The sequence below is a fragment of the Podarcis filfolensis genome (assembly GCF_964270895.1).
Source record: "Podarcis filfolensis genome assembly, chromosome: 9".
Lineage (NCBI taxonomy): Eukaryota > Metazoa > Chordata > Lepidosauria > Squamata > Lacertidae > Podarcis > Podarcis filfolensis.
In genome coordinates, this window is record NC_139610.1 from 28,803,855 (window position 1) to 28,816,477 (window position 12,623).

Consider the following 12,623-nt stretch of genomic DNA (forward strand, 5'->3'; position numbering starts at 1 on the left):
TTTTTTAATTGAACGGAACTGCACTCCTGAAATTTATTTTCCCCCCATTACTTAAGAACGGGATATAGACTGAAAATCGCATTCTTCAAACTATAAATCATGCAACAACATATTTAATATAAAATATAAGTAATGCCACATAAACAAGATCTCATATTACTGAAATGACCTAAGTTGACGTGTGTTAAAAGTGCCCTGTTTGTTTTACTTGGGATCATATTTTACTTCTCTGCTTTATTTTAAAATGCTTGTAGATTTCAGTCTTTTCTGCCAGAGAATAATTTTAGTGAACTGTATATGTGTATCAATCCCACTGTAAAATGTGAATATTTACTTTTTGTCTGGAACTAAATGCTGACAGAGCTGATAGGAATATAGACAGAGAAGAAAATATGCAAATTTCACAGCAGGAATTAGAGAAGCCACTAAACAGTTTTTAAAAGCAGTAGAAAAAGATAAACAACAACTTCCCTGTGTATTACCTTTCACCCCCAGAGTAATTACTATTAGCATGCAACAGATAAGATAGTCAGGTGACAAACTGATGTAAGAGTCTTTTAAAATGTCATATTTCAAAATATTTTTGAAAATAAATGGAAGTGCAGAGAAAAAAAATAGAATAATCACAAATTGTTTCTTATATCTGTCATGCTTTGGTTTGATGAAGTGTACAAATCTGTCTCTAATTAGTGAATTAAACACCTGTATTGTCCCCCCCCCAAAAGAAACTTGTTTCCTCTTCAGTTTTTCTCTCAAGCTTCATTCAGGCCACAATAAGGTCAAAGTTGCATGACCCAGTGGTCTGAAAATCTTAGAATCCCTAACACTTGTTTAGAAACAAATGACTTCTCAAGATGGAGCAGTCTTACTATCAATCACCAACAAGTTAATACTACATAATAAGGCAGGTTTGGATGCAGACTGATATATTGTGAAATGCTGTATCCAAAACTGATTAGAACAACACTCAAAATGAATACAGCCCTCCAAACCACTCCTTTTGCTCAGCCACATTAATCTCAATTATAAGAAAACATTTATGATAATGCCTGCTATGAAGAAAACATAAAATAAATCAGGTTTTATAAGACAAAAGCAAGTCATTAGTTTCAGAACCAAAAAGGGGAGAGTATGTCTCTGCGGTGATATCCTCTACAGCATCTGTAACTTTCAAAATCTGGCTTCTTAAAAACTGGTAACTGCCAATATTAAGATTATACTTAAATTTAAATATTTTTCAATTTTTGCCAGCCTTTAGGTCATTGCCTGTTAACACCATGACTCAATAAAAAAACTAAAATCCTTTCAAACTTGCCACTCTCAAGCAGACAGTATGAATGGAAAACATAACTGAAACCTCCAACTTCAAAGTTACTGAGGAAAAGGTCTCTTTCAGTGCTGTATATCAAACACACTTGACATAGTAGAGTTCTCTTAAAGCAAACAGATTCCTCACAATCAAGTAACAGAAGGTTTCTGTTCTGCACACCAAATGTTAAGATCCTCAATATACCTGTTAACACGACAAACCTCACAAACAGGTTAGAGAACCAAACCAAACCAAACCCAGAAAGCTATTCATTTACCTTGAAAATTGTAGCCATGCCCATGCATAAAATTGCTCTACTGCTGTATTAAAAAAGTAAAATGTCATAGATGTGTTTAAGAATTATGAAAATTAAAATGTGTATGAACTCTGCTAAATTACAAAAACCTTGTAATTTTCTGTCCCAATCTGAAAATTATCTGTTCTGCCTTAATTCTGTTGAGGTCAATGGGACTACTTGATAGGGTCAAGATAGATTTAAAGATAGCATTTTTAGTCATTTATTCAGGTAATCCTGATTTTATGACCCTAAATTAAAGCCATTTTGGCTTTTTTGAGGACTACTCATTCCAATACACCACCGTATATAAGGCCTGGTGGTTCTCCGGGAACTGTGGACTTGCATTGACAGTAGGATTTAATCTGAATATCAGTGAAACCAACAGCAGTGTTATATTGACAGTACTGGAATCTTGGGCAAGGTTCTATGGAGGTCTTAAGCCTAAGCTTTTTTAAAGCATACTATTTTTTTTAACCTATTGCATTCTTAAGAAAATATTAGAAAATGGCTAAGATTCAATATGACAATTCTTCCAGGCATGGGGTGGTGATGGCTGCTAAATATAGAGTGGACAATAAGCATTTTTCACTGGTTTCAATCAATAGTGTTGTATTTCAATTTCACAATTGGATACTTGAGCTTCATTCATTTCAAGATGTTTTATTTTACTGACATTTGAACGACAAGTAGCTGTATTTTGCATAAAGGAATGTTACTAATACGAGCTTGATACTGTATCATGAGTATGATTGCAGTCTCCTCCCTGTCCTATAAAATAGTTTTTCCAGGATACAATTTCTCCTGTACTTTTTCCTATACTATTTCTACTTACCGCAGCCAACCACTTACTCCTAAGTAGTCCTACTGAGCAGGAATTGACTCTTTCTAAATACCTGGCTTGAGAATCAGAACCATAGCTTCCCTCTATTTCTTCACATGCAGGAAAACGCTTCCTCCTTACTTCTTAGGTCAACAGAAATTATACATAGCACATTTAAGCCTTCTATCTTCTAATTTATTGAAGCTACTCTCAATCTACCACATTAGAAGTGCAATAACTTTAATTTATGCCAACTATCATACTATAGACTGCAATGGGACAACAATGGCTTAAATCCAGTCACTTCAGTTTATTGGAGCAGAGGATCTGGGAAACAAAGTGAGTAAGCAGTTGTTGACCATAGAGAAAGCAGAACATCATAATACAGTAAAAAAGATTTCCTAGATTCTGATATAGACTGTGTGTATATGGTCAAGAGTTCTTATAGTGGCCTAGATGCCCCCACCCTTGCCAGGATATGCTAACTCTTAAGCATATATGTGCATTTTTAAGGGGGTTTAAAACTGTTAATTTTGAACACCTTCAGTATGCATATCTGTATGATTGCATCACTATAGGTATCAATGCATTATAGTTATTGATGCATACTAGGGTTCATACCCAGAAAATGAGCATTTTTAATTGGAGCGCAAGCATTCTTTTGCAGTCTTACTTGGAATTAAGTGCTTCTTAATCACCTACAGTTTACTCCCATGTTAAGCAGGAACCAGCCTGCAGTCCTAAATCTGGAAATCAAATATGTGAAAAACTGGATCTCTCAAAGACATGTTTTAAGGCATTTAAAACTGAAAATCACAATACAATCATAGCACTGAGATTCCGCATACAGAAACATAACAGGCACATATTACAGAAATATATTCTGATTTACCATTAAAGTTATTTTGAGATTATAAAACTTCAGATAACAAGTAGTGAACGCATGGGAGAAAAATACTTACAATTAACATTCTATAAGCAATTTGTGATTTTGTTCAGACTAAACATATACTGCAATCTGATCTTCTAGAGTATAGACTTCTCTTTCGTGCTTGCTTTTTTGACAGTTTAAAGAAAGATGAAAATACAGTTTTTCTCTTACTACACAGTAACAAAAGAGTAAAGTCTGAACGTCCAACTTCCAGAGACCACCCAGTGGATTCTGCTACTGTCTACAAAGGTTTGACAAATACGTTGTCAACAGATAAGAAGTGCACTGCTATGAAAAGAGACAATCTTATCCATACAGATCACACCACAGATAACAGAAACCATACCTAAGTCTACCACAAGTTAAGCCCAGGCTGGCATTTATACGCCTTCAGTTTCCCTTACACACTTACAAATAAAGGTCTGGACTAATGAAGGGGGAAGAAGAGAAATGAAATTGCTATGAAAGCAGTAGTTTTGTGCTAAATCTTAAGTATAGAGTCCAGTAGCGTAGAAGACTAGATTTTTGCTAGCTTAGGAGGGAAGTGTTTCGGATAAGTAATGCATATGTACACCTTGCGTGACCAGAGAAGGTCGATAAATCAGCAAAGCGCAACCTACTGAATCCTAAGAGGCAAAATCCTCCGCTCGCCCTTAGAAATTAAAGGACGCTGGAACGACGACGACACCACGTATGTCAACAGACGAGTCTCCTAGTCAGGGCAACATTTCTGTCTTGTCTCGCACGAGGTGGCGGCTGATCAAGTTGAAGCAACCATCACCCCCGCCCACACACACACACGCACCCCAAACACGCAATGCTACCCTTCCTTCTGCGCCTCTTGCGGTGTCCACAGTCTCAGAAACATCTATACTTCGCGGCGGCGGCGGAGCGCTGCATCGCTTCCACAGGGCACCGTCGAGACCCACATTTGGCACCAAACGAAAGTCGCTCTGGGTTCTCTTGTCTCTCTCGCCCCCCTCCCCACCCCCAACTGCGCCCGCTCGCCGTCCCTGCTCCTCTTCCCGCTGATAGGCAGCGAAGCCGCCGGCAGAGAGAGAGAAAGAACAAAAGCCCAAACCAAAAGAAAGAAAGTTTCCAGGCGACTCAAGGGGAGCTTTCCAAATAGGCGAGAGTTCAAAGTGAGGGAGCAGGGAAAGGAAGCGGGGAAAGAAGGACCCCTTTTCTCCCCCACCCCCCCCGCCCCGCCGAGCGCACCGGCTCCTCGTCGGAACTCCTCGGCACCTCAGCCTGGGACGCGGGCACTAGGACCAGTAAAGCGCGCGAAACGCAGCCACTTACCCAGGGCGCCTTAGCGCGGACTCTCTCCTCCGCCTTCTCTCCTCAGTTAGCCCAACAGCGTCGGGAAGAGCAGCGGCAGCGCACGCACCATACACTTTGCCAGAAACGGGGAGCGGGTTGAGGGAGAGAGAGACAGAGAGAGGGGGGAAATCGCGGGAAAGGGGTGGAGAATGAGGGGAATGGGGGGGGGGAGAAGAAAAAGAAAACTGTTACAAGTTCCTTTCCCTGTCCTGCCAGGGGCTGAAGAGGGAGGGAGGGAGGGAGAGGGGCAAGCCCCGAGGAGTTCACTTTCTGCAGCTCCCCGGGCTACTCGTCTTTCTCCTGGCAAGAGTCGCGCGCGGGGAGTTTATTATTATTTTTTCCCGCCCTCTCTCAAGAGATGGAAGAAAGCGCGAGGACGACCCCCAAAAATAAAGTGCCACAGAAGGCGGGGGGAGGGAAGGGGGGAGGAGGAGGAGCAGCAGTAGCAGCAGCAGCAGCCGGGAGGATCTAACTATAAAGCGAGGGGGGAGACCCCAAAGGGAGGCTCGGCAGAGGCAGCCGCTTCAGCTCCTGCCTCCCTCGCCAGAGAGGGGGAGAGAGACGCACACGCAAGAGAGAGGCGCCTACCATAAAGCGAGGGGAGGTCCATCCCCCTGGCCGAGGCGCTGGGGAATGGACTTGGCCATTTATAATCCCCGGCTCCTCTGCCCCGGCATTTGGCAAACGGGCAGCCGCTCTCCTTGCCCGAGCTTTTCCCGCCAAGGCGCCCCTTTTGCTGCCTTCTGCTGTCAGATGGACTGAACCACCTCCGCCTCGTCCCCTTTTCTCTTCCCCACTGCCTCCGTTGGTTAATGTAAAGTGCCGAGGCTCCCATGCTGTGTCCAATCAGTGCATCTACCACTAGTGCCATGATTTAGGGGTCATCCGTGAACAACACTTCACGCTGATGAATAGCTCTTTGCAGCTTTCTGCCCTGATGAGGGTGTCTGCGTGCCGCTGATTGCAAACACTAATGAACTTACAGATCCTCATTATACATGCGCCCAGATCCGACGCCTGAACGAGGAGGAGAGGGACTCGGGTGCGCACCGCTTGCGATTGGGATGGAATTTGCCTATTTATCTCTCCATCTATCCTTATTTATACGTCCTAGAGGGTGGTGCGAAAATAACTGCGCTAAATGTTTGCACTTGACCCTGTGCTCTTCAGAGCGATGGGAAGGGCGCTGCTATTCTTAGGCAATACTTTGGTGGTGGCGCGTGTTTGTTTTTCTTCTAGTCCCCCCCCCACTTTTAATTTCCCTCCTCTTGGCTGTTGTTTCATAGGCTGGGCATGTTAGGTCAGCTGAGTCATTAGAGCGAGGGTGGCTAAGCAAATGACTGCCTCCGAGATTGATGATGAAGCATAGCAGAGGGCTGTAATTAAGGCTGCCATCCTAGGCGCACTTCGGAGTGAGTCCTAATGAACTCTGCTGGGATTTAGCGCCGAATGCAAAGGCACAGGGCTGAGTTGCACGGCTACGCAAGCCTGGAAGTCGGTCCCTGTCTCATTTCCTCTTAATGACCGGCGGGTTTTGGACCAGCCCTCCCTCTGAAATTTAGGCGCGGGAAACGCGCTCTCGGCTGGGACGAATCCTCTTCGGCGCGCAGCGGGCGAAAGTGTGGCTGCCTCGCTCACTTTCTCTCGCACGCACCCGGACGCGCGCTCTTGCCTCGCTGGGCTACGCGGCATCTGCTGGGCAAGAGACGACTCCGCCAACTGCCCGCTCCGAAGCTGAAGTTTACACCGAGACTCGCGTCCGCGTCAATTCTTCCTCCCGCCCCGAGGAACATAACATGCCATGTCTTTTCTCTCGTCTCGCCTTACGCCTTCCTGTTAAGATCCTATAATACTTATGTATACCTTATTTTCTTGGTGGTGCGGATATTTTCTCTCTTTGAGGCTGCCACACTAACCTCACTCACTTGGGAGAAGCCTCTTACTTCTCAGTTAATATTCCTAGGTGGCTGCGCCTTTACAGGGAGAAATGGTCTGCTTGACATCCTTACTCTTTGCGTCCTGTGTAACACAGCAGTCAGAAAGCCGTCCCCCCCCCAACAAACCACACACACATATACACGCTTCCCCCCTCTTGCCTTCCCAAATTTCAAAAACTTGTGATGGGGAAGTCTATTAAATTCACAAGAGAGGATGTACATGCAAACAGATACAGACAGTAGCGTTACGCTCCTGTATCGTAACACATTAGAACCATGTAGAAATCGCAGAGCACCGAGCTAACTTTCGAGCTTCACAGAACTCTTCGTCAGGATCGATGCTCAAAACAAACAAAAAAAAAGTAGGTGGGTGGGTCCGTGGGTGAAAAGCAGGTGTGTGTGTGTGGAGTAAAAAGTGCAGCAGGCATGGCAGAAGGCCAGTCTGCCATACAGGGAGCTAGCTCTTCGAGGGCGAACAGGTAGGTTCGTGGCCACATTCTGAGCAATCTCGGTTGGGCTGCTGTCCTATGGCGGCCGGTGCCTGCGACGGCAGCTGACTTTTTCCTTCCAAAAGACCTCGCTCACCTTGTCGGTTAACGAATGAGGGCACTACTCTGACCACGTAAAATCCTCTTTCCTGACTGCGCCTTTACAAGCAATGAGAGTGTTTAAACACACACCCTTCGGTAGGTGAAGACACCAGGAATCTGTGTGGCACAGTAATGAAACAACTCTCTTCGCCCCGACGCCCTCGTAATCTAAACAGCCCGCTCAAGTTCCGAGGCTGCCAACCCGCTCGTGTGAAAAGGGCACTGAAATTACTAGTTGGAGAGAGAGGCGCGTGGCAATGGGCGAGAGTGGGGCTCTGAAGGCAGCTTTCGACACCGGATCCCACCATGGTAGTGGAAAGGAAATGGCAAGGTGCAGGTAAAGAAACTTCGAAGGCTCATCAAAGAATCCTTTCAAGTTCTCGCTCCTAAAAAAAAATAGCGACGGCCCAGCAGCTTCCTCTGCCTTTGGGCTGCTTCCTAAAAGCAGTCGCAGCACCGATGAGAGTAATGCTCGAACATAAAGCATTTCTCTGGGCTGCACTTAAATTTGAGACTGCTATGCGGAGGATTGAGTAAACAAGAACGTATAGTGTAGGAAGGGTATTTTTTGGGGGGTGGGGGTAAATTTCCGGACAAAATTAAGTGTAAATGTAATTGTCACACCCCGCACCCCAGTTAGAAAAAAAGAATCTAACGATTATAATTGCAAGAGGAAAAGTACTGCAAAGATCCAAGGGAAGGACAGATTTTCCCATCCCTATAGGCAGATCTGCCCTCTGCGTTTTCTATCCTCTCCTCTTCAGTGTATTTTATAGCATGGGATGTAGCGAATATGTTGAAAGCCACCCCTTCTAGTTCAGAGACCGAGTCCACAGGATAAGTACCTTGCAAAGAAAATACTACTTAAAACAGAGTGGAGCAGTCCAGTCTTAACGTCTTGCTTAAAGCTGTGAGGCTTACTTTCAAGTAATGCGTTTTAGGATCGGAGGGTAAGTTTAATACTAGAGGATGAAGCTTACTGGAGTTTAATTACGCTTTAGCCTTTAAGCTAATTTGAAGTGCGTTAAGTCACGTTTCTTTCAGATCTGATCTGGCTAATATCCTAACATCTTTCCGAAGTCTGTCACTAGACGTGACTGAACTAAAAATATTTAATAATTTTTTTATTAAAAAAACCACACCCGTATCTACAGTCTAGCCGGCGCATTAATTTAATAGACTGCTTCTCTTCCCACCCCACGACAACTAGCAATAAACTTTTATATTGCAGTACCAGACGAAAAAAGGTTGCACGTGTTTCAGCATTAAAGTGTCAAGGAGAGCCTCCCAGTCCCTTTGGCTTCTTAGATCCAAGGTGTAATTGAAAGGAAACAGCAGGATTGAACCCCGACGCACGACTTTCTGGCTCCTGCCTGCTGGAAGCTACCCATAAAAACGGGGAGGGAGGAAATCCAGGCATTGGCATGTCCTCTCCAGACTTGTAAAGTTGCCCTGATGCCCCCCCATGTTAATCTACCTCTTCTATGTAGAAGGGGGGTTGCTGCTGCTGCTGCTGCTGCTTCTTCTCTCTCTCTCTCTCTCTCTCTCTCTCTCTCTCTCTCTCTCTCTCTCTCTCTCTCCCTCTCTCTCCTTTTTAAAGGTACTCAAGTGCATTAAAAAATGCTTGTCAAATGGCACTGAAATATAACTCATATCCGAGGAAATTGTTTCTAACCACTAAGTTTGCTTTGGGGGTATGCGTCAAGATGTGGTTGAGGATAGTTAGATAAGAGGTTGACTGGGTGGGAGTTAAAGAGCAAGTTCTGTGCATTACTGTGGATAAGAAGAAAGCATGATATTAAAAAAGAAGAAGGGGGGGTGTTGTTTCAGTTGCTCCATCAATCTTATTGGCTGGCCATAATGTGACAGTTACAATTCCCATTTGTTCTTCCTACAATTAGCTCCATGGTTTTTATCCCTGAGCTGGATCAGGCTGAACAGTCATTTAGGACTTCCTCTGGAAAATACAGCAGAGTTAGGTCATTTTTCTGCCTCCCCTTTAGCCTCTGCCTTTGGGGGCATATTTGCCATGCAGTCTGAGAGCATTCTAGCAGATCAGCGTGGTATCAGGTTACTCAAAGGCTCTCCAAAGATAACCCCCTCAACTTACTAATTGTACTTTGCTGCTGCTATTTTCTTATATTTGGGAGGCGGGGCAGGTATCCATTTGTGCCTAACGACAGCTGAAAAAATCCTTCAACCTGCCTGAAGATCTTGTAATTACATGAAGTTACTATAGACTCTGAATTTTCATTAACTAGAAAAACCCTAGAAAAGCCATAGGAAAATTAACCTAGTTCTCTTTTTCTATTTTAAAAATGGGGGTGGCAAGTAGAACATTCAGATTTAATGGGAAATAAATGTTTACAACTTAAGCCCCAATTTATCACTCAATATCATCAAAATAAAGTACTAGGATGTAAGCCAATTAAATAGGTAAATCAGTTTAACATCAAATCTTTCAGCTATGCTGTATGCTGCAGTGCCCTGTCTGTAGCCCATTAATAAATTACTAAATGGGTCTTTTGATTTTGAGGTCAAATATAACAAAACTGTAGCTGTAGCTTTCATTGTACAGGTATTTCCAGTTTACTGCATTAAGAGAGAAATATGATAAGTTTCTTTAAAAAAACCTAAAACATCCTTACAAGGAAATATTACTAAGCTGCCATGGGTATTTTGAGAAATTTAGTTTGCTTGGCCATAAATTAGCAAAACAAATATTCTACTCAGATCACTGACTAAGCTCTAAAATTAAATGGCTGTCTGCAATGAGAAATATGTCTTAATTACCTTAATTAAGGCAAACTAGGGTCCTACATACATCCATTCTGGAGCCACTGAATGTACTGATTATCATACAAATCAACCTTTAAATGGGGGTCATGCTTTTCTGCTACATTAGTTTGTGTTCCACTGCATAAACCAATGCTCTAGATGAGGTTGACCTCTAGTGAAAGCATGGTACTTTAGTTTCACCCAGGCATTGACCCTCTTTACTATGGACTCATAAAAGAACCAACTTGACAGAGTCCACATATTGCCTGGGGCAGGAGGGATCCAAGTGATCCTCTTGCTGTCATACATCACCACCACTATACTATTGCTACTATTAACTGAGCAAGGTTTTGTACATAACCATGGTAATTTCTTAAGTATGCTGCACTTAAAATTTTTAGTCATTGCATTAATTATATATTTCTTTTTAAAAATGTGGTAAACAATGTGGTTTACAGAAGCTAGAAATAAAAAAATAATGTATATCAAATTTAAGCAGTATAAAACCATAATTCAAAAGTACCAAAAACCTACAGTAAAATACCTACACCTAGTTTCCAAATGCCCATTAAACATACTTTAACCTGCTACCAAAAAAAAAATCAGGGAGAAACCTACTGAAACGTGCATAGCTCTGGGGTCACCAAAGAAAAGTACCTTCATCAAGTAAGATATCATTGCCTTCCTAGAAACAATACCTATCGGAAGGTAACAGTGGCCATTCTTAAAACCTTAGGGAGTTTAAGATACTTGAGACCTGAGGCATGTAAAGGATTTAAAGCTCTGTACTTACTATAAAAATTTGTCTAAAAACAACTTTAGCTAATGCTTATGCAGATAACTCAGAATAGATACACTATGTTCTCCCCTATCCACACGCATCAATAAACTGGCAGCAAAATTCTTTATCAGTTGCCAAACTGTCTTTAAGGGAATCCTAATGCGGGTGGCGCTGTGGGTTAAACCACAGAGCCTAGGGCTTGACGATCAGAAGGTCAGCGGTTCGAATCCCCGCGACGGGGTGAGCTCCTGTTGCTCGGCCCCTGCTCCTGCCCACCTAGCAGTTCAAAAGCACAAAGTGCAAGTAGATAAATAGGTACCGCTCTGGCGGGAAGGTAAACGGCATTTCTGTGTGCTGCTCTGGTTCACCAGAAGCAACTTAGTCATGCTGGCCACATGATCCAGAAGCTGTACGCCGGCTCCCTCAGCCAGTAAAGCAAGATGAGCGCCGCAACCCCAGAGTCATCCATGACTGGACCTAACGGTCAGGGGTCCCTTTATCTTTACCTTTAAGGTATATCACACATTACAGTAGTCTGCAACGGACACAGGTGTGAGGATCCCATGCTCATGTCCATCTCATGTGAGAAGATTGCTCATATGTCTATTTATCATACACACTTTTATTGGAAAACTATGACTGACAGCAGGTTCCCAGGACCTACAGTAAAACAGGCATGTACAATCTTCTGATATGAAATGCTTCAGCTCCCCCTGCCCACACTTGAGTTATTGTGAAGAATCCTTAACACTGGTAGATGTTCCCCAATGGCCACTTACACAACCTTGTTAAATTTAATCAATGGAATTACGTTCACTTTCTCAGGATCTACTGTCAAATATTATACTATAAGGTAATTGCCTATAACATCCATGATGGAAAGACAGAGTAGATAAACTGAGTGAAAAATATTATCCAGCCGCTGATTTAGTGTGTAAGCTGGCAAGAGAGTTATTTAGCCAAATCGTTCTCCCGCAGCCTCAATTCTCTCTCCATAAAATGGGAACAAAAAAGCAACACAACAAATGTCAAATATTTTCCAAGTTAAAAGTGCTACATTAATTATGGTCCTTAATTATATATCACTCACTTATTTGTATATATTTGTATATAGTATACAGATAACCAATACATATATTTATGGTATATTCATATTTACTTTTTGGAGTAGAAATAAAATTAGTTTCAACTATGACACCCTCATAGACTTTCTTAAAGTTCCATTTCCTCTGACCACAGAATGCTTGAAATAATTTCTAACAGTTGTTGCCATCAACTGTTAAGCTTAAACATAGCTACAGGTCTCAGGGACTACATAATGCAAAACTTTCAAGTTGATGCATCCAGCAGTATACACCAGCCTGACTGAAAAGTGGTGGGGGAAATAATTTCTTTCATTGGGGGGAGGGGTTATACAACTGATCTTATATATGTTTACTAATAAAAATATGAAGACAATATTGTTTTCCAATTAAAGTAAAATAATAATAATAATAATAATAATAATAATAATAATAATAATAGGAAGGACCTAGCCTTACTGCTTTCATGTCTATACCCTGTCAGTCTAGTGGCAACACACTCTGTTCCTGTCTGTCCAGGAGAACTGTTTCTAATTGATCTGACATGGAATTTAGCTGGAGATGTGTATGTTGCAACCCAAGCACCATCCCTATATGCTTTGTAAAGTGATCACCATATGGGCCTTATTTGAAATATTTGAGGTTTCCATCAATTTACCTTGGTTAAATTGAGCTGTAAATTCATCTCAAATTTATATTTCCTGAGTACTGAATACTTTATGCATGTGTGTGTTGCATATGTACAGACATTTTTTTAATGGATAAATATTCCTT

General features: G+C 42.4%; 1 protein-coding gene across 37 annotated transcripts in view; it reads right to left on the reverse strand.

The window, feature by feature from the left end:
* The window catches only part of TENM3 (teneurin transmembrane protein 3), a 1,278,808-nt gene that overhangs the window by 395,979 nt on the left and 870,206 nt on the right, over positions 1 to 12,623 (reverse strand). For 24 of the 37 annotated variants that reach the window (XM_083630968.1, XM_083630934.1, XM_083630925.1 and 21 more), the window contains one exon: positions 4,661 to 4,754. The exons of 2 other annotated variants lie outside the window; for them this stretch is intronic. The gene's annotated coding sequence lies outside the window, so the exon portion shown is untranslated. Of the gene's footprint in view, positions 1 to 4,163; positions 4,305 to 4,660; positions 5,226 to 5,269; positions 5,288 to 12,623 lie in introns of those variants that run through there. 11 more of the 37 variants (XM_083630946.1, XM_083630937.1, XM_083630942.1 and 8 more) reach the window with 7 other exon arrangements.